This window comes from Tympanuchus pallidicinctus, unplaced genomic scaffold (genome assembly GCF_026119805.1).
Source record: "Tympanuchus pallidicinctus isolate F22 unplaced genomic scaffold, pur_lepc_1.0 scaffold31, whole genome shotgun sequence".
In the NCBI taxonomy this organism is placed as follows: domain Eukaryota; kingdom Metazoa; phylum Chordata; class Aves; order Galliformes; family Phasianidae; genus Tympanuchus; species Tympanuchus pallidicinctus.
The window spans coordinates 8,080,326-8,106,455 of record NW_026294749.1 but is presented as its reverse complement, the minus strand read 5'-3'; the positions used below and the strand labels follow the sequence as shown (position 1 = coordinate 8,106,455).

The 26,130-nt window shown below is 44.6% G+C and overlaps 1 protein-coding gene across 10 annotated transcripts in view; it reads right to left on the bottom strand.

Moving 5' to 3' along the window:
- ATXN1 (ataxin 1) overlaps window positions 1-26,130 on the bottom strand; it is a 270,887-nt gene that overhangs the window by 67,655 nt on the left and 177,102 nt on the right. For 6 of the 10 annotated variants that reach the window (XR_008210032.1, XM_052697769.1, XM_052697771.1 and 3 more), the window contains one exon: window positions 11,638-11,761. The exons of 2 other annotated variants lie outside the window; for them this stretch is intronic. The gene's annotated coding sequence lies outside the window, so the exon portion shown is untranslated. Of the gene's footprint in view, window positions 1-5,840; window positions 6,255-11,637; window positions 11,762-23,700; window positions 23,830-26,130 lie in introns of those variants that run through there. 2 more of the 10 variants (XM_052697772.1, XM_052697776.1) reach the window with 2 other exon arrangements.

Sequence of the window (26,130 nt, the reverse complement as noted above, 5' to 3'; positions counted from 1 at the left end):
GAATTGGTCAAAAAGCTCAATACTATAGAGGGAATGAGACAGACAGACATCACCAACACACACCTCAGTTCCTTGGAATCCTGGCTAAAAACACCTCAGCTCTGAAGCAGAAATACTCAAGAAGGGATTTCATAATGCTTTACCTAAGAGTATTATCTCTATTTGATGGCTGAAGCACTGACTGGTCATGACATGCCTTGAGTCACTAATCAGATAGCTTTTACTTCTGGCTTTGCCACTGTTTCCTGATTGCAAGCTAGTTTCCCACCAGTGGAGTCATTCCAAACCACAGGCTGCAAGAGAAAAGGGATGCAGGAGTCAGCATGTGGATGTCTGAACACTCTCGCAGACAGGAAGGAAAGGGAAGATTTTTACAGGTGTGAAAGAAACCATGAATTGCAATTCTTGTTCCAAAAGGCAACACCTGCCTTGAGCAGCCTCAGTGCACTTGGCATTGTAGATGCATTTTATGAAAAGGCAGCACAGGACAAGACTAACTTCAATTAGTGCTCACCATAGAAGTGATTGCTGGAATTAAGAAACAAGCCAGAACAAAACCAAAAACCCAGAGAAATCTGAGCAAGGCAGACAGTGGGATGTGAACTGCAGCTTTCTGATTTGGCATCTGCCATACCTGCATCATGACCTGAGCTAAATGCTTTGTTCCAAATACTAGCAGACCTTAGCCCGGGTTAACTTTCGAATCTACCTGCTCTTCTCAAACTCCTGGGGAACCCACTCTGAGAGACCCGGAATGTTTCTGCTGAGCTTCAAATCTAGGCATGCTTAGCACTATTTGGCCAAGTCTCACAAAGGCTAAACTGTTCCCCTCTTTCTTTGTTCCCTTTTCATGTGAAAAGAACACAGCAATCAGTCAGGAATCATTGAAATGATTCCTTACCTAAGAAAATGAACACTGGAAAGCAATTTTCCTTGCTTATCTCTTAAGCGATCACATTTGTAGCGACAAACACTGCCTGAGATCAAAGTGGTTGCATATTTGGTTTGAACTGCTGTATTGCTACCACTGCAAATTGCAACATCATACAACATCAAACAAAGTAACCATAAGGTGACGTCAAGACACAGAGTTGCCATTACTCTGTGACTTAGCTGATCTGGGTATCAAATTGTCTTTCCTCTGAACTACAAGAAACTACATCAAGTGGAAGGATGCTACCAGTGAGGAAGGATTTTCAAGAAGGCAGTGTTTTGATACATGAGGATGGGCCCTCAGGGCAGTCTTCCTCTTGCTGGGTTGTAAGTGTGATCAGGTAGGCTGGATGACAGCCACATGAAGCATCTTCACGGGTGGACTGCTGCTCAGATAAAGCACTGATCTGACTAATAACCCTAAGAAAGCCTCCTACAGTCTCCGTTCCAGTAACACAGTTTACAGACAAACAATCTTCAGGCACAACTCCTTGTCCCCCACTTCACCTTCAACAAAACAAAAATGGAAAGACAAAAAAAAAAAAAAAATTAAAAATTTTTTAAAAAATTACAGAATCAAGGAGAGACATTTGAACCACGACTGCATGACAGATATTTTCTACACCCAATCACTTGGGTTTTCCTGTATGATACAGGCACTGAGACTGAATTCATGCAAGTTTCAGCTACGCTGGTATCATACTAAGCACAGTCACCATCAGTTAGGTGTGCTTTTTGCAACATTTAGAAGTCCTGAAGGAGTGTTTGAAATGAAATGCCTTCAGTAAGCCTTAAATGCCGCATGCCATAAGCCTTAAAATAACAACCATAATTAAATTAAGGACCATCTATGCTGCTGACATTTACTTTCCTGAAGGAATAACTGCTTTACACATTACCTCTCGCCCTGCTCTCACCAGACACAGGCTTTGTGTTGGCATGGTGGTTTCCCTCTCTGACCACGGATAAACACTGCTCACCGCTGCTTCCAGGCTGCAGCCCTTACACGTCAGGCAGCTTTACGAGCACACACAGGTCAACAACAGGCTCAGGGCTCGAGTCTGTAACCGAAAAAACTACTGTATGCCTACAAGGCACAAGCACTGGAGCACTGGGATTCTTCCTCTGCCACTAGCAGTCCAGCAGACTGCCATCTCCCACTCCCCTCTTTCACTCCAAGCGCAGTCACTGCAGTTAAAGCTCTTCCCACCTTTTCAAGCCATTTTTACGCATTTAATGGGCACAGATCTGAGAATGAACCGGAAACTGCCAGTCCCAACTCGACCAAGGAGCAGCACTAAATCTGCAGTCCTAATTGAGTTTTCCTCTTAAGGTGGTCCTGAGGAGATGTTATTAGGCAGACCAAGTGAAAGTGGGAGCTGATTCAGCATTTAAAAACCTGTGAAATACTTGCATTATGGTGAAAAATTACCCACACATTATTTTGGTTGAAGTTTATACAGAAAAGCAGCAGTGTGGCTCAATCTGAACTGAACTTGTCTTATTCACACACCAGCGGTGCAGAGCAAGCACCCATCTCTTCAAGAGAACCAAACACGTCCTTCTGGCATTAGACACACTGAGACAGTGTTTACATACTGATCTGCTAATAAGCAGAGTTGGGAATTCCAGAACAGGAGCTTTATATTTATTACTACTTTACATTACTATCAAGCGTGCCAAGTACAGGCACTTTAAATTACGAGGGCTGCTATCACACACTACTTTATCAGCCTTTCACACAACTGTGTTACTGAAGCATCTTGATAAGAATGTCTAAAATGTCTGCTATGCTTTAAAACAGCAAACCCTTCCTTTTCTGTTCTGACCCAGCCATTTCAGTCAACAGAGCTCATTCTACTCTTTCAAAACACTTTCTACTCTCTTAATGGCTGTGATCGTTCTGACTGTCTTGGAAACTGCTAGTCCCAAAAATAATACAGCACAGCTATTTATTCATGCTCGTGGCTTGACACGATATTTTGAGGACTACCATCTCACAGCATGGAATGAAACATGGACTTCCATCTTATGCTAAGAGACCTAACTATCACACTCCAGCCTTCATACCCAGAACATCAATATACCTTTAAAAGTGAAGAAAATGAGGAAACTGTGCAACAAAAACAACCAACTTGCCAAAACCAGCATACGTTTTTACACTTGCTTTTACATTCCCAGGCCCACTAAGATCAATATATATATAGACAAGCATGTGTGTATTTGCTTATACATATCCACTCACTCTTGAGTGCATTCCTCAGGAAGGTGCCAGTCAGAGGAAGAGCAGCCAGGAGTGTAAAAAGCCACTTCTACTACACCAAGCAAAAACAGGTTTATTTTTCATCATTTTTGAAGATTTGGGGTTGGTTGTTTTTTTTTTTTGGGGGGGGGGGGGGGGTTTGCATTGATTCGTTTTAAAGAGCTCAGAATTGTTCCAGTATTAACTCCTGAAACATGGCTTTTGTAAGCCCAGTCATTGCCTTTGAAACAGTATTTGACTATAAACTTACCTATGACCACAAACTTAACCTATGTATGTTGTGATAGCTACCACTGAATTGAACATTGGAAGTCTGTATTTTAAAGGCTACCTATCCTGCACTCATTTCAAGCTTCAGGAATTCCATTTGGGAAGCACAAAGAAGGGAGACATAGAGTAGGGAACGCATAGCAAATTAGCGAGGTTTCATCACCCAATTTAACCTGCCAACCCATTTTTTCTGCCACTCTTACAAACATAAATAGGATGAAAAGTAGGGGGTTCAAGTTCTTTGCACTGTTTTTCCTCAATTCCACCACCATTTACCTGCACACTCCTCTCTCTCCCCTGGAGCACCAGATGACCACCTCCAGAGCCAGGAAAACTGTTTTCTTGCAACAAGATGAAGAGGAGCTGCTGACATTAGCAGTATGAGCTGTTCTGAGAGCAGGGATGCCACAGGCAGTTGGTTGTTGAGGATCTTCCCTAATGCCACGCGTGTTTTTTCTGCAGTCCCAGCAAGTTACCCAAAGCTGAGTGATTCTCGAGAGCACAAATAATAAAACTGCAGGACACACCTGTGCTGCACAGCCACACGACACAGGCTCAGTCAGGGGCTTGTGATGAGAGAGCTCAGTCACCTACAGTGTTTCCTGAAGGGCAAGGCTGTGCAGACACACTTGTTTGACTCTCACCAGCAGAAAACCAGTGGCAGGCAGCACCCTGCTCAGTCTAATTAGCATAATCGGGGAAGATGTAAGGGGAGAACCAGCGTTAATTAGCCTGAGCAAAGCACCTTGTCAGCTTGGGAATCTCTGTACAGGGCTCTGATGCACAGCTCAACGCATCAGCTGTGACTGAGCCTTTGCTCTGCCTACAGTCAGCAGCGATTTCAGTGCAGCCAAGAACCACATGCTGCTGAGGCAATGTGTCTCATCACCTGAGAGTGCAGTGAGGCAAGTCCTCTTCTTAAAGCTGCTTCTTTGAAGGGAGGAGCTACAGGAGTCCTGCAGATCAATGTATGCACCCCTCCCATTGCACACACTTAGGTATCTAGCTCAACAGTTCCTTTGTGTAATCTTTTTTTGAGAGAAGGGGATCCTATTCTGTTTGTCATGTATTTGGTCTTTTAGATTTCAGTCTATGGCATTATAAGTACTCAGGAGGGAAAGAACATGGTGCTAACAATGCTTTCACTAATTTGCTGTTCCTTCCGCATCTCAAAATACTCTCCAGATGGAAAGGGTTTATTTGTAAGAAAGAAAGCATAAGGCTGACTGAAGAGAAGTGATAATTACATTAGGGTAACAATAACAACAACAAAACCTGCAGCTAATGAAAACTGCCTGCTTCACTTAATTTAAGAAGGGGCTTCACCCCATAAAGAAGACACAGAAAGCTCTCTGGCTCACTCACCCTTTCTATGCATGTCATCAGAATGCTCACCATGCCAAACTCCTTCAGCTGAACTGACTGGTTGGACTGGTCAGTGATAGCAACAGAAAGAACTGCTTGTGCTCCTATCTTCTGGATCGTTTTGCAAGCTGCTCTTCAGTCTGAATAAAGATACCTATAAGAACTTGTTACTGGAGCATGGAAAGGAAAGAGAAGCTGGATGATTCTCATTGAGGATCTCACACACGTCTCAGCTGGCACAGGCTGAGTGACAAAGGGAAATTATTTCACTTTTTTTTTTTTTTCCCCAATAAGAAGCTGATTCCTTAACAAAGTTGCTTAACAAAGTGCATGGCTTCACAAGAAAACAAACAAAACTCCTGTCAAAAAATCCAAAGTAGGCCCCTAACAGGTTAAGGCAAACATGAGAAGTGTCAGCTCCTCCAGTGCTTCTCCTGTCACTCTCCGGAGTGTCAAACTGGCTTTTGCTTCACTGGAGGCTTGTGCTACCTGAAGTTTCTTTTTTGGACCCATTAGCACAGAATGCTACATCAGGTAAAGGGGAGTAAGCGAAGCAAGGAAGGCAGGTTGTTGAGAAGAGAGGTTTTATTTGCCAGCAAGACAAGGTACTGCCAGATGAAGGCTTAAGGCACGATTTGCCCCCTGCCTCCACTGCGAGGAGTCTCTGCAGCGCTGCTCGCAGGTGCCTGCTCATCAAGGAAGCCAAATGCTATTTGTCCCAGCTTCTTTCAGCTGTCGCAGCTTTTGCAATGCTTTAGCAGGATCTACTGCCCCCCAGAAGCTGGAAGTGAGACAAAGAGGATTTGCAAACCATCAGTCCAATTCTGATTGAGGGTTACCGGCTACAGAAACCCACAAATAATCTTCCTCTCCTCATCTAACACAACCTCACTGCCCAAACAGATTTCCTCTATCGCCGCTGAGTGCAGTGAACTTGATTTGCCATATGGGAAGTGTTTCTCCATTATCTGAAGAGGTGCTGGGAGAAATAAATAAAAGACTGCAGTACCTCAGGTTTCATTAGCATATCCCTCAATCTGACACCACAACAGGAAAAGAAGTTTGCAGCGATCCTGGTAACTTGTTTCTTTATCTTCTTCCTCTTGACCTCTGTGCCATCAGGTGCCTCTGAAACATTAATTGCTATCAGTGGCTGGAAACACCGATGCTGATTAACAACCAGGAACATAAAGCTCACTGGGAAGGAACACAGACAGCATCAATGCTGCCAGTTTCTCTAGGATCTAATACATTTCCCTGGCATACGTATCCAGGGTCAACATGCCTGGAAATAAACCTGGAATAAAAATGAATGAACAAGCTGTTCTGAACAGTATTCTCCTATGAGGGTGGCAGGGCTCACCACCCCTTGAAACTAACCTATTGGTTACAGCAGCCCCTCCTTTTGAACACACACTCTAAACAGTAAATGAAATAAAATCTCCTTTCTAGGAGGTATCCTACTACCATATCATCATATATAGTATGTATCATAAACCATAATCAAATCATAATTTGTATCCTCATCCTGCTGCTGCCACCACCACTACTAGCACCGAGAGTACTATCAGCAGGCTACCAGATACTGGTGGGGCCATCGTAGGCACAGATCACCAACACAGCAGCACAGAAAAAGCAAAAGAGCAAGGAAAGTGATATTCTAACAGCCACGGGACTCCTGTGTTTTGGCCAGCTCCATCCTTGCAAATACCAGAGCACCTTCCATGCCATGCTATCATCTGCAAAGATGGGCTTTGCTCCCAATGCTTCTCCCTGATTTACATTAAAGCCCCTCACATCAGGGTGCGCTGCCAGCAAGGACCTGAAGTCTCTCTAGCTAACAGCACCAAGTCAAAAAGAAGAATGACTGCAAGGAACATCACTGAACTACAGAGATGCTTCTTCCTTGCAGAGCACAGGGCAGCACCCTGGCACTGTAATCATTAACAGATGCAATTCACCTGCCTTCCTTGCTTCGCTTACTCGCTCCAGTACACTATGACTGCCTGGACTTTCCTAACAGCAAATCATGATACCGAGCTGACAGCAAAAAGCTGGGGCAGCAGCTACAGCGACTGCCAAAGAGAAATCTGTTTGCTCAGGCAAAAGCTGTTCTCAGTCCAAACATGGGAGTCATAATCTTACAGCCATTTGCTTGGAAGACAATGAAGGGAAGGCGTAGCAGGCTGGGAAACTGCAGCTCGCCACAGCACAAGAAGAGAACGATCTTTGTGCCCAGATTTCCTCGCTCTGCAGGGTAAGTTTTACAGAGCTGACAACCGGTAGCAACATGTAGTGGCCCCAGGCACCATGCCTGCCTATCAAAGACTTGGATTTTAGCCCTGGAGAAATTATAACTTCTCAGCTCTCTGGAAGCTCTACCGGCCAAGAAGAAGGCCAGTGAGTAACGACTGGCCTAACTAATGAATAGTTTAATACATGGATTGCATACTGCAATGTAGGGGTGCCTGGGGTTTAGGAAGAACAAAGGGGGCAGAGGCAGGAGGAGGATCCCTTGAATGTGACTGGCACAGCATGTCTACTGGTTACAAAAGGCAACTCACTGGGGCTGCTACAACTGGAAAGTGCCGCTGCGGTTGGGGCTGGCACACCAATGGAAAGCATGGAGCCAGCAGATCAGCAACAGAGGTGAGGGAGTGGGAAGCTCAGCGGTTTGGGTTGAAAAAGACATCAGGACAGAGGATAGGAGACAGTGCGTGGACATGGATAAAGAGGCACCTGACCTCAAGGCGGTCCCTCAGCACTCAAGTCTGAGGGCACTGTCACCACACATTCCTCTATGGGGCTGAAGCCACCCAAACATGCCCCATGTGCTGCACTGAGAAGGTCTTCTGCAGCACCCACTGTAATCCAGCATTCAACTGTTAAAATAAGCTGCCAAACCTAAGGCTGGAGTTACGGTCAGAGGCTTTTCTTTGTTGCAGCGTTGCAAGAAACCCAAACTGTTCCAACTTCCTCTCCCAAATGTCAGCCTTGAGCCACACTGGTCCATCCGTCGGAAGCATGTGATGTGAAATAGAAGCCAGGAAATAAGACTTTCTGAATAAACATTTATTTGGTGAGAAATACTTCTGATTTTTGGCAGAGAAATGTCAGAAACCTGAAGCCCTATGTATAGCATGCCTACAGAATGCAATTTCTATTTAAAGGGAAGCTGCAGCTGTCTGTAGCTCTTAATGAAGAATAATGCCTGGGAATAAATTACTGCTGTTCAGAGGGACATTTCTCAAATGACAGCGATGCTCCCTCTTCTCTCTCCCCCTGTGAATACAGAGCAGCAGGCACTGGGCAGTTGTTGGGAAGAACGGACACACAAAACTCTTTCATCAGCAGCCTGGTGATTTCCATGGAAAACTATGAAGTGCTTGAGCACACAGCTACAAAAGCAAATGCGTTCAGAGACGCGAAGGCTGCATATGACACAACTTCCCTTCACTTCTGCCAGGTGCGTGCTGCTCATCACAGTCACCGTGCATCAATTTCAACCACGCAGTGGACTCGGTGTTGACAGTGCTCTCAGCAAAGCGCTGCCAACCCCAATGGCTCTGGGTTTCCCCTCAGAGGAGCTGCCACGCCGGCAGCCCGGGCAGGAGAAACAGGTGATGCTCGAGGGAAAGGGTGCGCCCGGGCTGCCGTGCCCTCGGCAGCGGCTCAGGAAGCAGTGCTGACATCAACCCCAGGAGCTGCTCCCTCCTGGCCCAGCCAGCGTGCAGGGTGCCAGGAAAAACAGGAGCGAGGGCTGCCAGGGGAGCAGTGTGAGCGAAAGAGGGAAATAAGGAGCTGGGAAGGCTGAGAATGGGGCTGGGGCTGAACACAGCCCCGGAGATGCCCTCCTGCGGGCAGCTCCCTTCCGAGGTCACACACTGGGAGGCTGCAGGAGAAAGGCACAGGAGTGTTTACTACCCCTTCAGCTGCAGTTTGCCCAAAATAACAGCTCCAGATATGAGATCAACTGAATACACAAGTGTTGGTTATTGACACATATCGGGTTTAGAGATTTATTTTCTGTTTCCCACTAAGTGTACCAGAGGTTTCAGCACAAGTGCAAAAAAAAAAAAAAAACCAACAAAAAATCACCACACATGAAGAAAAGCCCACGAGTGAGAAACATACTGTTTCTTCACTGCTCCTGTCAGAATTGTGCTTGTGTGGCTATCAGTCCCCCAAAAAAAGTGGCGTACGTTTTTAGGACAGAAAAAAACCTGAGAGTACCTATGCTTCACCAGAGAATTACAAAACCTTATGCTGGAACTCACAAGGTACCCTACTGCAACAGCAAAGCAGCCTCACCTTCCTCTGTTTTGCTCCCTAGTTAAGGGAAGTAGCAGTCCTCCTTAAAAAATCCTCCTGACATCTCTCCTTCTCCCTACAGAAGCAGAATATGGACTTGATTTGTATAAGCTCTGCTATCCCAGCACTTTACTTCATCCAGATGAGGAGGGCAGGAGAGAGGAAGAGAGAACGTGGTGCTGTTTAGTAAACAGGCAGTTTCTAGGTGGATCCGGGACACTGGTCCCAGCTTACTGTCCACCCCCCCGCACTGAAGTTTGCTTCGGTGGCAGGAGGAGGAGGCGGAAGGGATGAGAGCAGCAGGGAGGGTCCGTGCTTTCCCTGCGTCTTAACGTGACAACACTCTGCAAACACTCAGGGAAAGGAGAGCAGTGCTTTTAAGGAAAATCACTGTGTGCTGGCATTTCCTTCCAGCACAAACGGCAGCAGTGCCACCCCCCTGGCTCCAGGTACTTCTGTATGCTAGAGAGGTCAATGCTGGAAGAAGAGGAGCTCAGCTGATGCCACCTTGCCCCACTCTGTCCCGTAGGCAAAGCAAGGTGACAAAACACACTCATGAGGAACTCCTGAAGAGCTCTCCATTGCCTAGAGTGACCCCCTCCAAACATCCATCTCCAATGCCAGGCTGAGAGCCATTCTCAAGAGCAATATACACTATGTGTACCTGGGGAGGTGTCCTACTTTTTCTTCACAAGCCAGGGCCTCATGAGTGTAATTCAGGGTTTTGGCACCTCAGCAGCAGGCATCAGCACTACACTTGCAGTGGGCTTATTTTAAACCACTGAGGACAGGGCAGAATGTAATAATCACAACACCAGCATCTCGCATAGACACTCCATCCTCTGCAGTTCCCTCCAGCTGACAGTTCGTTCCCTCCTCATGAAGCTTATCTGGCTGATCCCAGACACCCAGACAGTCTGTATAGCACCCAGGGAATGCTCTCCTCACATGCAGTGCTGCTGCTGCAATCAGCAGAGATGATTGAGACATCCTCAGGAAACACCTCCCGCTATCTCAACAGCTTCACACGCTAGAGCAGTTTATTATCATCATTATTATTCTTTAAGGCTGCTCCCCTCTGCTCCAGGACGTCAGTCTGCGAAGTAAGCCCTTGTGGTTTCAAAGGACTCTTTCAAAGTGTGGGAATAAGCTGATACGGCTACAGCTGCTTGGATACACAGACAGTGAGAAGCTCCAGGTCTCAGAGGTCCCTTATTCATCTTTGTGAGGTATTAACTCAGCAGCTTAGTGTTACTAGTTACTAACAATTCCAAACGTTAGCCTTGTTAACTATTTCACTGTTGATCATGGCATGCAGGAAAGAGGAAAGACGAAAAAGGCTTCTCTGTCTCTCCTATAGGGTTTGTTTTGCAAGTAGCCTCTAGAAAGCAGCACCACTTAGGTTCTATCTCAGTCTGCTCCCAAAGCCTGCAACCCAAACATGTAAGCAAGGGGGGCATCTGACTTCCAGGGAGTTAGAAGGAATGCATAGGAGTCAGAAAAAAAGAGTCTCATTTACTAAATTTAAGGAAAGCACAACAACTAATTTACTCAAACTGCAGCTGTGTTATCATCACTGACATCCTGAAGGGCTGCTCAATAATGGTTCAAATATCAACTTACCTGACTTTGAAATTTTCAAGGTTTCTTAAGATCACAAAACAAGGATTATTCTCTGACTTGGTAAGCAGAGAATTCTCATTTCCTCTGCTTTTCAGGATGTTTACATCTGATTGGCACATTTGCCCATTTCAACCCAGAAACGCAGTGAGCTTCACAACAAAAACAATGAGCATATAAATATTTATGCCTTCTCTTGAGCCTTCACTCATGGAAGGGTCTCTTTTCTCCAAGGCTGAAGGACCAAAGCCTTAATTGTGTGAATGTTTTCTCTCTGAAGATACACTACTCCAATTCCCATGAACACAAATTTCCAGGAGGAATATTTGTATAGAAATGTACAGTACTCGATTTAATAGAGCAAACTGATCAAAGGAACAGAAATTTGGAATATCAGATGCAAATAACCTCTAATTTGGAAGCAGTCAAATGATTTCAATCAGTGTATGACCAGATATAAAATTACCGAATCTGAACTGTATGTTGAACTGTTATCCATGATATTTTTCATTTTTGTTAGGCTACACCATCACAAGGCCTTCAAAAGCAGGATTACAGATTTAGCTAAAAAAACAATAATGATGCATTACATAATTGTAATGGTCCAAGGGAAAGAAACCCAACATCATTCCTCAGTTATCACTATTCTGCCCTTGAAGTCATGAAAAAAAATAAAGGAAGTAGAAGAAGAGAGTGGGAGGGAGAGAAATTAGAAGTCTGGTTTTGCAGCCTAACCTCCAAACAACTGCTCTTTGGTTTCAGCACAGCAAAAAGATGCCCAGCACATCCCAGGTACTGGAGCAAATGTTACAACACAAATACCCCCCCACACAAAACACAACTGCAAATACACATTATTGCTGCTAGGAACTCACAACATTCACTATGTTCTTCTCCAGGGAACTCAGGATTATCCTTTAGCATGAAGATTTTTCAGAAGCTGTTGGATTGCTCACAGGTCCTCAATAGCTTTCCTCTTCCAAATAAGGTGAGATAGAGCTGTAAAAGATAAGTAAAACAAACTAAGGAAAATGAGAAATAAAAGGAGGAAAATCTATACAGCTCTTCAGCAAATGCACAATCAATTCATACATTTCCTTGTAGAAAATGCATTTTTAATGGGCTACCAAGACGAAGATTTCAGTATAGCACGTATGTCAAATGCTAATCTAGAATAGTAAGAGTCATTTGCTCTACATCCTTATTACCAACAATTAAAACCCAGTTCAGAATTGTTGAAGCATAATGAAACTGTTCTTGGATAATTCAATTGCTATAACAAGTGAGGGAAAAAAACAACAAACAGCTACTCTGGGTCGTTTCGAATAATGTCTGCAAGTTAAGCCCAGGAAGTCCAAGAAGATCCAGGAATACTTTTGTTTCTCATGAACTTCTCTCCAGGAACAAGAGCACTTATCTTTTCCTGCAGTTATCTGTAATACTGCAACAGAGCAGTAGTGAAACCAAAAATATGCATACACACTTGCTACTCTTCAGTGGGAAGTATTTTTACACAGCTGAAATCTTTAATACTGTGCCTTTCTTTCATATTTATTTGTTTGACCGTATTTTTCTGCAAGCTATCTCTTAATTTTAATTTTTATTTTTACCAGCTACATACCAGACATCAAGCTACCCTGCGCCTTTTTACAGCGGTTTGGGAAACCCATCATGCTACCTTTTTAATGGAACTCCACAATCAATATTTAGCACAGAGTGTATTTCCATACGGCCCAAATTGAGCCTTTTTTTCCTTCAGTTGGGTTCCCACAGGCTATCAATGCTTCTCAAATTGTTGGTGTCCTGTCCTGTTACAAACTCTTCCTATTTCTTTGACATAAGCCTCCTCAAACATTTAGTATGTTACTTCAGGATTCACTTACAGAGAATCCACCCTATTAGGACTGCAGTGGAATCCACATACATATGTGTGCAAAACAAAGACATACACCTGAGATAACCTCAGCTCAGTGCAGAACGGTAGGCAATCTAGAGAATAATTAATATGACTTATCTTAAACATCTGCTTTAGGACAGAATGAATCATTCTCCAGAAAGGTCTACTTCTCTCTCTCCATAAAGTCAGTCTAGACACTTAGCTCAGATTGGATGACTACAGATGAATGCAGATGAATCTCACCCTACGTGAAGGCAGGAAACAAGTCAGACAGACAGACAAGAGCACTCATGGGTGAAGAGTAAAGGGAAGACAACGCAATGGTAGTAGGCGAGGGAAACACTCAACGCTACAGCCCACAGAGAGCCCTTTTCAGTTTAACAACAAAACCCTCCAAAACCCAAACCAACAACTGCCCAACTGATCCAGACAGCTTTGGTGTAAGACTACCACAATTCACTGGCTGAGGTGAAGTCCTCAAAAAGTAGTGCTCATAAATGTTTGCTAACTCTTCCACCTGGTTGTGACTCTCCACTGCACGTTGGCAATGACGACGATGACTGGTCTTAGTTGCACACATCTCCCTGATGGATTGTAGCAATGCAATAGACCTCTTACAAAAGCCTTCTTCATTAAGAAACCCTGACCTAGAATTACAGCTCCTCAGTGCCTCAGGCAATGTAACCTCAAGATCTTTTGGATACCCAGGCTCAGGACTTTGGTCAACAACTCCTCCTCTCTGATAAAATGGGACTCTGCTGCTTATTTGACAGAGCAGTACAGTCAGACGTGGTCTTATAAGCTTTGTAATGATAGAAATCCAACCAAAAGGAGTAAAATACAACTTCTAAGTCGACCCTCAACATTTTGTTTAACCTCGAACAGTTTATACTCAACTGAGAAGGCTGTGAGGTGACCTCACTACAGACTAAAGGAAGCCTACAAACAGGAGGGGAGTCAACTCTTTGAAAGGGTAGGTAACAGCAAGACAAGGGGAAATGGTTTTGAGTTGAAGAAGGGAAGATTTAGGTTGGATGTCAGGCAGAAGTTCTTTACTATGAGAGTGGTGAGGTGCTGGAACAGCTGCTGAGAGAGGTTGTGGATGCCCCATCCCTGGAGGTGTTCAAGGCCAGGTTGGATGGGGCCCTGGGCAGCCTGGGCTGGTATTAAATGGGGAGGTTGGTGGCCCTGCCTGCAGCGGAGGCGTTGGAGCTTCATGATCCTTGAAATCCCTTCCAATCCAAGCCATTCTACAATTCTGTGACTTTTTTTTTTTTTAAATTAGGTGAATTTCAAAGTAACAAAAAAGCAAAAACCTCTCAAAATACTTAAAACATTTTGTGCCTGATTGTTAAAAATGAAACATTATTTTCAAAATCAGTTCTTCTGGTTCTTTCCCCCCAGTAATTTGGCAATTAAAACATTTCTAAAAAGTTCATTCTTAATTTTCATTACTTCCTTCAAAAAAATCACCCAATACATATCTCTTGTTATTCAACATTTTGGTGAATCTGAACGTGGACTGCAAAGAACTACCAGGAAATACTTAGCATTTCAGCAAAAATTACGTGGCTTCCAACTATTTTTAATATGAGCAGAGATTTTTATTCCAGGCATATCTTGTCACCCATACCAAATCCTGCTTGCATCTATTCCTTCGTGCCACTCTCCAGAGAAAGCCACCCCTAACACTGCACTGAAGCTCACTTTGGTCAGCAAATGTCTTTCTACTAACTTCAATAGGCTGGATGAGGATTCTGATTTCAATTGAAACAAGGCCATGATTGACTGTACAAAGACTCAAGTCATGGAAATAAAAGCCCTGCATGCTAAATAAGCAGTTATCTTGACACCAGTTTCCAGTTTGTGTTGCAGGCTCCTTCCAGCATGAGGACACCAGAACAAGTCAATAAGAAGCATCGGTTTGACATCATGCACTGGCAATCTGCAGCTGCTATCCTTGCACATGCACTCATTTCACGGGAAAGGTGGCATGAAGCAAGGCAACCAACCCCTAAGGGGAAGAAGGGTGAGAGAGCTGGTATTTACCACAGAGTGCACATACATGCACCATGCACACAGCCAGTTATTGGGGAGCAGATGATACCCTGCAAATTCATAAGCTAGTTTCATCTGCAGCGATGTGCTTGACCTTACCCTTTAGCAGTTGTTTCTGTAAGAGGCAAGTTGCAAGTTGCCTATAAATGTTCCCAGCCATCTTTATGCTTAAGATGTAAAAACAGCACAGCACAAACTTCAGGACATGCACAGAGACACCCTGCTTCTCGAAGCACACTCCTCTCCTGGCCACTGAGTGCTCATGCTCCAACCAGGACAATCTTTTTACTACGCAGTATCTGGCACTTTGCTCTTTGTGGAGAAGGGGAATGAGTTTTAGCTCTGAGGGACCATTGAGGAAGGAAGTGGGCTTCATCAGGCAAATAACTCATCCTCCGTTCCAGAACAAACAGCTTTCTTTCACCCTTGTCTACATTTGGAGCAACTATTCTGAAAGCGTGGAAAATACAGACACAAGTACAATGTGACTCTGGTTTGTAGTACCAACAAAATTTCAACCTCACTTTGTCATCAAAGTTTCAACAAGGTCAATAAATCATTATCAAATATACAACATATATATATATATATATATGATGGTTGAATCTTATTCGTACTGTTCATAACAATATAACAGATATGATTACTGACCACACTTTTGCTATTAGCAGGAACCGTTGCCCAAGGAGGCTGGTTTTCATGGTCCCACAGCATTCTGGTTATTCAAATGTAACAGCATACCCTGCCTCTGAGCCCTAAGAAGGGCAAAGAATTCACAAATTAGAAGTGAAATGGAGATGAACAGACCTCAAATCTAAGAATGAGGAAATAGTTCAGGGGAATATTTAGATAATAAAATTGGACCCCAGGGCAATCAACAAGTACGAACCACAGTACAAGCAAGCAATTGCAAACTGGCCAAACCAAGAAGCAGAAAGGAGCTCTGTGCAATACAGTGCATTTATTCCAACAAAAGGTCATGCTCTCCACCTTGCTTTGAAGAGGAGGCAGTGAGAAATCACCATTTCTCCAGTCCTTTCCTGCAGGCTTTTAATTGTTGTTTCTTACTCTCTTGCCTCAGATAATTTGGTTTTCCTAATTCACAAATCAGCGTAAGCTAATAAAACTGTTTAAGAGACGGCAGCATTGTTCCTGTCTGAGTTGTTCTGTTGTTTGCTATTATCCCACAACTAATCCTTCAACTCAAATAAAACCGTAATTCATTTTCTCCTTTATTCTCCTGTGCATGAAACAGTTGCAGACAAGTTCAGTCCTGCCCTGCTGCAAATGGGAAAGGCGAGGCTGGATCTTTTTGGAGCGTATGCGATTTCAATTGCCCAATGTGCATATCATCTATCATGGGAGGAAACAACTTCTAAAGGATTTCCAACAGGTCTAGCTGAGTTTATGCACGCAGAAAAAAATTTAATGGAAAAGGGAATAAAACCAACTATTGTTCAGATTTCAAGTTAATAAAGGCTTCTCCACATCAGTCATGCCGAACTTTACCCATCTGAGAATCTGCTGAGTTTTTGTGTAGTGTACAAAGGCTGCTTCTGATGGGGCTGACTCATCTTTACATTAACTGTTCCGCTAGTGTAAAAAGCCTTGAATTACAATCCAAACCTTTCTGGGGGCTTACAGCAAAGCCCTTTCACCTTAGCATAAAAGAGACTCAGTCTGTTTAAGAGCTGGGCATCGCTCTAACTTCGGTTTACCGTGCATTCCTAAGCTGACAACACGTGGAGCTCAGCCCTCCCAGCCTGGCCATGTGAGTGAGCACTTCCATGGATTTGCATGTGATCTGCAGAGAAACATCCAACTTCACAGCACCTCAAACCCGCTTTGTGCAGGGTGAATAAACCCTGTCTGGGTGCGAGGGAAAAGCAAATTGGGCTGTCAGCCCTTTGCACATCCTGCAGGTCCTAAAGCAGAAAAGCAATAGGCAGCCTGTGGGGGCTCAGACAACAAGGCCCCCCAGTTTGTAGTAGGGGTAAGAACTTGCATGTTCTCTCCCCCAGCTCTATGAACATGTCCACAGGCTGCTCCTGCCCTTTGCACCTTTTCTCCATGTGAGTGCTGTTTCCAGTGCAGGTACCCACTGGTGAAATGAAGTGCTGCAGGATGGGAGCATCTGTCTGCAAGCAGCAGACACACGGGGCCAGCATGCAGGGTAAGGCTGCATCTCACATTCTCCAGTGTAGAAGCCAGTAGTGAAGGTGATCAGGAATTCTGATCAACTAGCATAGCTGTGAGTCCTACAGAAATCAGGTATCCTGAGACTGAACTTAAAAAAAATGGTAGTTATTTTTCCCAACTTAATCTCAGGTAAAGCAGCACTGATCTCAATCCTGCTCATTGGTTATCCTTCAGTAATAACCACTTTTCCCAATAATACTTGAGGTTAAACTGTGGTTAGCCCTGCACTTAGTTTCTGAGGTTCTCCCCATGAGGAGTGCAGTATAAGATATTGAAGCAGCAAGCAGGCAGGTGGGCTGTGGGTGCGACATGCAGTGCCATCCAGGGAAAAGAAAACTAATGAGTCTGGGTTGTTTCGTCTACGGAGAAATTGAAGAAGCAACTTCTTCTTCCAAGTAGAAGAAATTGGGGACAAAAAAATGCAAATAGTCCATAACAATTCAGGCTCAGAGCCTGAATGTTGAACAGATACAAGTAATAAACGTAACCACTCAGGATGCTTCTGTTACACGACAAATGTTTTTCTTTTGTGAAAGCCATTATGCAAAAAATGCAGCTCAGCAACAAGTACAGTGAGCCTCCTGCGTGTCGGGGGAACCACAACACACTGCTCACTTGTGGATGAGAATGAGTCCAAGGGCTGTACCTTCATTAAACCCACAGACAGCATTGCACAGGTGATGGCCACAGCACTTCCTGCAAACGCAGTGTAGAAGAGAGGACCCAAAACCTGTGAGCCCTACAGCTCAGCAGCACCAAAATCACTGCTGAGGTTCCATCTTTATGCAGCAACTTAGAGACAAACCACCCGGGGAGGACAGTTCTGAAGACAGAAGCACTAACAAATAGCAGCAGGCGGGCTGAGCCCTTGGCCAATGCTTTTCTGGTGGCAGGAGCAATCCCAGGGGATGCCCACCCTCCCAGCGCTGTGGTGCGGGTGAGACCGGGCCAGGGCCCGGGGCCAGCAGCAGGATCCAGCACCAACTCAACCTCCTACTTACACAGAGCTTCCCCGCGGCCTCGAGTAGCAGGTTTGGCCAAGAACAGCCATAGGAGGGGAAGTTGGGAGCCTGGGGCCGTGCGGACAGACGGGCAGACACAAGCTCAAACAATGCCATCACGTGAGCATCGCTTCCTTAGGATGCCAGCGCAGAACCCACCCTTACCCTTCTCTCCCTGTTTTCCAGCACAGATGCATCTTTTGTGCTTCTGAGACAGTACTGTAAAACAAAGGCACTATTGACAAACTTTTTTTTTTTTTTTTTTGTAGGATTAAGATGACTTTGCTGGCTCACAGCAGAGATTTCAATGATTTCAACACCGAGCGCTAAGTAACAGGAACACCGCTTGGCAATAAATCCAGAGATTACCTGTTGAAACATTAATGGCAAACACCTTTTGATGTGGGCTGCTTTATGTGGTGCATAAGCCAGCACTGTAATTATGCATTTCCTTTCTATGAATCTAGTATGTAAACCTGAAGTGTTACTGTTTGTGTGTGTGTGTGTGTGTGTGTGTGCACGTGTGCCTGCGTTACAGGAAATGCTCTCCAGCTGAGTCTGCGATTCAGCAGTGTAGCTGCACGTAGTACGCCTGCAGCGGGACCTCAGCCCTTTCATTCATTGTGCACCAAGCGGAGGGCTCCAGCAACTGCCACACTGAAGACAAATGCCAGCATGAGTCATAGCAGTCGGAGTGCAAACATGTTTGCTGTCGGGTGACTCATAATATCACATCCTGAATTCGCAGACCTTCCTATAAATACTAATTTCTGCTATTGTTGTATTTCTTTGATACAATGCAAGTTTAAGAGCGATGCTGAACCTACAGCAGCTTTCCCGTCTACGAAGAAAATGTTTTTCTACTCATCCCTTTTGTTCTTGACCTGCAGGCATCTGCCTGTAGTAAGCTGTCCACGGTGACTGAAGATGTGGTTGTGTCAATCAGACTTTGCAAAATCCAAGCATGGCCCAAAACTTGTAACCAGGAAGAGCTACCCAGAAAAAAGAGAGTGAACCAAGGCCAAACCACAGGACCTTTTACCTGCTGTGCATCCTTTCTGTATCAGCACTTGGCTGATGCACTACTTCTGGCGTGCCTTAGCACATTCAGCATGCAGACAAGAGGAACGTTATGTTGGTGTGGGATGCAGCCCAGGAAAGTGGCTACACAGGGAGCATGGGCAAGAAGGGACTGGCCTGTCACCCTGCCAGATACCACATCCACACGGAGCAAAAAGGAGAGCAAAAGCTTCAGTTGCTCTCTGCTTTGGTACAGCACGCAGTCGTTGTTTCTTCACACCTGGTAACAAAATTAATGCACTGTAATAATTGGTAATGATTACCAATTCAGGAAAGCATCTGCATCAGAAAAGCCATGTAAGTGCCTTTTCAAATAGGGCAGAACTTAATCAGGTATATGGCCAAATTTATTCTGGAGGGTGCTGATAGGAACCTCTGAAATCTCTGCTAGCAAGAAAAAAAACAAACAACTAAGACTTTGTGCAAGGTTTTGTGGGGCTTTTCTTACTTGATTTTCAGTTAGGAATTGATTCTCCTTTGATGCGAAAGAGAATTCATACATGTACAAATCTCTTTACATCAATTCGAGGCAGTCTTGCCTTCCTCTTATTGTTCTGTGGAGTAACCACTCACAAGTTCATTTCTGATACCTTTCTCAGGCAAAATAAAAGGCCTCTTAGAAAAATCTTATTGCTAAAACAATGGAATTCTCCTGGGAATGACTTCGTTATGGAAATGAAGTGACAGCTTCTTTTATCTAGCCAAGCAGCAAGTCTGCATGTATAAAAGGTATTCTGTGCACAAAGTACACTGAGTGGGAGGACATGAAAATGCTATTTTTAATCCTAATTTCAGCATTCCTCCCATACAAATCTCCTGGCATAATAACAGCAACAACAATAATGATAATTAGTAATGTCAAAAAAGGAGTATCATGTCTTAAAGGTGACTGTCATGTGAGAAAGGAACTCATAGTTAATGTCTTGTAAAATTTGGGACAAATACAAAGGTTTTTTTCAAATCACTTGACATCGAGCCATGAGTTTTGTGAGATTTGCAATTTGTCTCCCTAACTTTCACACAGTTATGGAAGAAAAAAGTACAGAAAATAAAAAATAAGGCAAGTAAGTTATTACTAGAAACAGCATGTGTTGTACCTCTACTATTTGCTTTCTTGCAACGAGTGATGCTTTCAGAAATGCTGCTATCCCTTCAGTTAACAACTGAGCTGAGGCTCGTAATGTTCAGCTAAGCTCGTGTCACAGTTTTCGATTTAGGAGAGAAAGAAAACCCAAAGAAAATCCAGAACCTGGCAATGTTTCCAAACGTGCTGTAAGCAAGAGCAGAATGCATGCTTTGGCTTGAGGATTGGAAAACACCCCCAAAAGATCCTTCTCTGCTTCACTTCACTTCTGGATCCATTCCTCAAGTAATTCTAACAGAGCAGTGACAGCAGATTAACGTGCACAGAGAAAGCAGGAGCCAACCCTTCCACCCTACCACTATATGCTAGCTTCGGTGGGCCTGGTGCACAATGTCTGAAGGCAGAAGTTAGCTCTGATTATTGCAAGATTGTTATTTGGTTGGGCTATCTCCTATTGGTGGTAACTAGGACAAGCCTTTGCATTTCACACCTGATAAAAATTAAGGAGAGCGAGCAGGCAGTAACACAAGGCCCAAGATGTGCAAGCACACCGAGGGGCAACTCAAGACCCACCGATGCGACTGCCCTCGGAGCAGCCCTGCCACTGGAAAGCCCCCATTTCACACAAAACTGGAGCAAATGCAGAAATGACAGGTGCTATCTCTGCTGCTCCTGCAGCAACATGTCACAGTCTGACACTGCCTGGCCCAAGAGGCTTTCCTCTGGGTCCTCAGTCTGCTTTTTTGGTCATGTAAAACCCTCACTAGAAGCAGGGCTGGATCCAGATGATCTTTAAGGCTCTCTCAAACAGAAGCCATTCTAGGACTATGATCATATGATCAGTAGTAGTGTGACTCACACACAAACCACTGCCCTTGGCACCTCCCAGCGTGGCAGCTATGATCTACTCTCAACAGCCACCACTTACAGACTGTTCAGGGCACGCTTGAAGGCACTTCTGCTCTCTGACTCTCCTAGAGGAGAAGATTTCTTTCCATTTTTTCATTTAATTATGGTGGTAACAGATTAAAAAAAAATGTAGGACTGGAAGAAGTGAGCCCATTTTTCATTTCTGCCCATTGTCTGCTGCCAAATGTGCTCTCTGCTGGCCACTCACCCAGCTCAGTGCCAATGCAATGCTTGGCTGGACACGTCACCAGCATTTAACCTTCAATAAAATTAAACACCATAATACTTAGCAGTCATTGAGACTTTTACTTACTAGAATCACTATAAAAAAATTAACTGCACGCTCATACTGTAACACCCCTGCAAGGTAAGTGCATCATTCATGCCTTATGCAGAGGGGAATTCCACTGGAGAAAGGATAATTGACCTGCCCAAAGCTATGCAACACAGGTGCTCCTGTTTCCTGGTCCTCTGCTTATTCCAACAGACCAGTTTCAGCCTTTCCTGAAACTTGTAGCAAGTCAGATTCCTGCCATCCCTTCCACTTCTTTCTGCAGCTGAAGGAAGTGAAGGAGCAGCTCCTTTGCTGCACGTGGGGAACGTGAGAGTGGTCCCAGAGGGACCAGTGCTGACTGAGCAACCTCCACCTCCGTGCAGCCAGATAACAGGGCCTGCAGGAACACTTTCCACACCACCAACATCTTAAGTCTGTATGGATGCCCTCTAGTCCTGGAGCAGGAGCAACACGGGACAAGTGAGCAAGCAGTGGCCTTCATCTCTGTGGGTCAGGACTCAGTTGTCAGCACTCACCATGGCTGGTCACCGCTTGGCCGGTCCATTCTGCAGCAGGGCCTGATGCTCCATGGGGTGGATCTGAGCTTTTAACCACCTCTGGAAGGTGAAAGCCCTTTGCCTTCATTGTGGGGCTCCTGCCTCTGGGCCTGCTACCACTGCCTCCTCATGGCTTCTTAGGCAACATTTTAACATCTCAAGCAAAGCAGCGCTTAAACCAACAGTAGCACTTGATCCCACCTACTCGAACCACCTGCCCTAAATTGGGAGGAATGCCATAACCAATCACACCCTAGAGGAATTGGCTTCCCAAACTTCAGTCAGAAAGGACCAGATCTCCAGGACACGGCAGCCCTCGCTCACTCCACTGGGAGGCAGTGGGCAGAAGTGCCACGTAATGTAACCAGCACAAAGTCGTGGCCGGGGGGGAGAACGTGGCAATGCATGGAAAATGTCATCGGCCAAAAGGCAATTAGCAGCCAGGCTAAATGCAGAAGCAGAAGGGAGTGGTTTCCTAACAAAACAAGCCTTGTTAAAAAATAAGAGAGAAAAAAAAAAACCCACCCTAAACCTTGCTTTGCTCAGAAACGCAGCATTCTCGGGAGACTGAAAGCATCTGAAAAAAATACTTCTGGGAAGCTTTCAGTAAAGATTATTCTTTACAGACAGATTTGGCAGCCCTTCCTGCTCTGTCTCCTAATGCTGCTGAGCATAACTATGTTAAGTCAATAAGCAAAGCCACTCAACATTTTTTTGAGGTTTTCTAGGCCAAGAGAGGAAGCAGTGAGATAGGGAAGTTTTCAGAAGTGGGAGTTGTGCCTGCCTCGCTTCTAATTGTAGTGAAACTGTCAACCTCTGCGTTGTGTTTCAAGACGTTACACTTCAAAATCATTCCCTCTGTGCTTTGAATTGCTATACTTTTAAGCTAACTACTTCTAAAAGTGCTATTTTAAAAAAATGACATCTTCAACCACATTTAACGTTGCGAATAAATCTGAATTTGCAAAGTCTCATTGGGTCCCTGCAAAAGTGCAGATTTTTATCACACTTGACAGCCAATCTCTTGGAAACGATCTGTGCAAAAATTTAGATTATATTATATCGTATCAAGACATTCAAGAGAAAATGTGTTTTTCTTTGTTACAAGCTAAAAATAATGATGTTCTTTTCACCTCAGATTAAAAAAACCGCACTCAAGTGGCAAACAATAGTGAAACCAATTAGTAATCTTACAACCTAGAATCCTACTGACGTGCAGGCATGTATTAATCGTATTTCAGAATGAGCTAGAGGCACGCGTGGCCAAAAAAAGTGAACTAGGCTGAGTTGCACCCCTGCACTCAGCCAAAAGAGAAGTGAGTCCAGGCACTACACTGAGATGCAAAGATCCTTGTCCTTGAGCCCTACCAGAATGATAACTTCACTCGTAAGCCAATGTGCCAAATTTCTGTTTGCTGTCCAGATCAAGCAATGAGAGAGATACCTGCTGAAACGCAGGGAGCTGAGGGAGCCCAGCGCTTTCCAAGTCTCCCCCATAAATATTTGAATATTAGGGTAATTAGGAGGCCACGCTCCTTTCATGCTGTCACGAAATAGAGCATTCATGTTGATTTAGCTGTAATGATTTCAGAATAAGGAGGATGGTCTCAGAAGAGTAAAGGTGGTTAGGTTCAGTAAGACTTGGGCGTATTCACAGCTCATTGCTCAAGGTAGTAAAACCAATTCAGACGAAATGTTTACTGCTAAATATCTGGGGAGATGGCAAACAGGCATGTAAACAGCTCACAAAGCGTAGGCTGAGAATGAGCTCCATGTGATCACAAGCCTCAGCAAGGACCTACCTTAAGCTTGTGTGCCCAGCACAAGGAAGCCCCAGCCCCTGCATAATACTTTCCCCAAACAGAAGATTACACTGTACCTTGTGAGGCTGAACAACTTTGAAGTGTTGTCCTGAGGTCTGCCAAAGTTCGAGGTGTTCCAAACGCCAGGTTTCAATTGAAGCTGATCTATTTTTCACATCCTTCTCCCGGCCCCTCATTTCTCTGCTCTAAAGGAGGATAGCACTGTGTTTAATCCTGGGAAAGAAGCTCCTACCATTTCTTGCCAATGACTGCCCCTCGCAGCACTTGGAGGTTGCATCAGGTGCTTTCCGAGGAAGTACAAGCTCGCTCACTGCTCACTGTACGATGGGTGCTCAGCCAGGCCAGGCTCTGGAGCCATGAATGCTCTCCTAGGGGTTATTTCTGCACTGAGAAAGCAAGGAGACATGGCCTCCCTTCTACAGTCCTCAACAAAAGCTCCTGCACCTCCAGCTTATGAGCCATCACCACTTCTCCATGCAAGGATATAATTCCTCCCCATCCCTTCCCAGTCCAACAGAAAAAAAACCAGCGTCTTAACCACACAATAGTGATGCTGGCAAAATCCTCCCCCTCCAAACCCTTGGCACCACTTGTGCAAGAATCATAGAATCAGAGAGTCAAGAGGTGAGGAAACAGAGCTGTGTCACACGGGAACAGCTGAGCTACACTGAACAACAGCCAGCAACAGTTCTGACAAACCAGCCAGCGCCCAGCCCAGCTCATTTCCCCACAGAGATGCTGCCCTGCAGAACCGAGCAGGGCTGCATCACACTCTCGAGCACCACAACCATCTGGCAAACATGTTCATCAGATCACTGCCATAGTTCACAGATCCCTTGCAGGCTGGGCACAAGGTAAGCACAAAGTTTTTGCCAGGCCTGCACTTTTTTCTTCCCCGTTCCACATCATGCGAATCATTTCTGTTTCTCAGCACCAAAGAGTTAATAGAAGAAAGAACTACTGTGGCATGTGCTCCGTGCAAGGGTAAGTGGATTGGCCAGCTATCAAAGCAGATTGTTAAATACTGCATTGAGCTCCCCATTTTTTCCCCCGACTGCAATAAACGTAAGGATTTAATGTGGCTGTAAATGTAAACCTAGACCACATCTGCTGATAAAGCAAAGTCTTTGTACTTGCACAACTGCCATTAACAGTATCCAAAATACTTAACTTTCATGAATTCTCCTACATTCAAAAGCTGACCTGCAGCCTGCCTGAGGCAGCCAATGAGAACTGCACACTCAGCACAACTGCACCTTAAACACAGAGGGGAAATGGTGATTGTGCTATAATACAAAATTAGACTTCTAAGAAAGTAAATCATTAGTGCAGCTACTAGGCTGCTGTAGTATTTTGAGCACCACTTCACCACACCGGACCAAAACATTTCAGCATGGCTCTCACTTAGAAGGCAGTGTTAGGTAATACAGTCATGTCATTTGTCTCTTTCATCATGGACATCAGCTGAACTGGTGTCTGTCACCTCCTGCTACTAGACTTTTCATTTATATTAGCTGAGGCTGTTCTGCTGTTTAAAAATTTCTACAATCCTGCAATCACATTAGTAGCTCAGAAGAGAGCGTATGATCTCTTGGGAAACTTCAGCCGCAGACTCTGGCCATCAGCATTCTTGCTACTTCTCAGAAGATAACTGAATTCTGATATAGTATTCTAATTTTAACTAATTTCTTGGCAAGATATTCTCTCCTTCTGTGCACACGTCAGACACGGATTCTGTTCTAGCAGTCCTCCCTTGGTTAATTATTACCAAACCACTTGAAGGCTTCTCCACCACAAGTCAGGTGTGAGCAGCTGAGACCCACCTAACAGGACTCAATCCCTGAACACTTTCATTGTGAATGGCATAAAGCAACCCTTGGTGAGCCTACTTCCTTGTTGGTGCACGCTGTGCTCTGCTCTGTACTCCCCAGAGGAAGGTAACTCAGGGCAGCAGCACCTCTCCTAAACCACTGATCTTCTTTTTGAGATTCCTTCCTCTTGCAAGACCTACAGGCATAAAATCCAGCCCAGGATGTAACAAGCAACTCTTTCTACTGTCTTTAATATTATTATTCCAGAACTATTAATAATAGCAAAATAATTTCATTTGCACTGCTAGCAAATTTAATTTTCATATGTATAATCAACAGAATTATGCATACAAATAGACATTTACTCTTTCATCCTGGGCTTGGAGACAAAAAAAAGAAAAAGGAAGCATGTTTTATAGTTGGCCCCATTGGCATCTGTAGCTGATCCTGCAGCCTCAGGTTAAGTGGAACTCTGTGCTATCCCAGCCTATTCCTAACTATCCAGTACTTTCCCAGCCTATGACTAGTTTCATTTCAGAAACACGTGTGCTACAATATTCACATCCAGATTTCAAAGATCTAACTGTGTTTCAAGGTGCGAGCTAGATCATACTCTATTTCACACCGGAGGACCAACTGAGAATTTTGAGTGCTTCCTCAGGATTCCTACAAAGG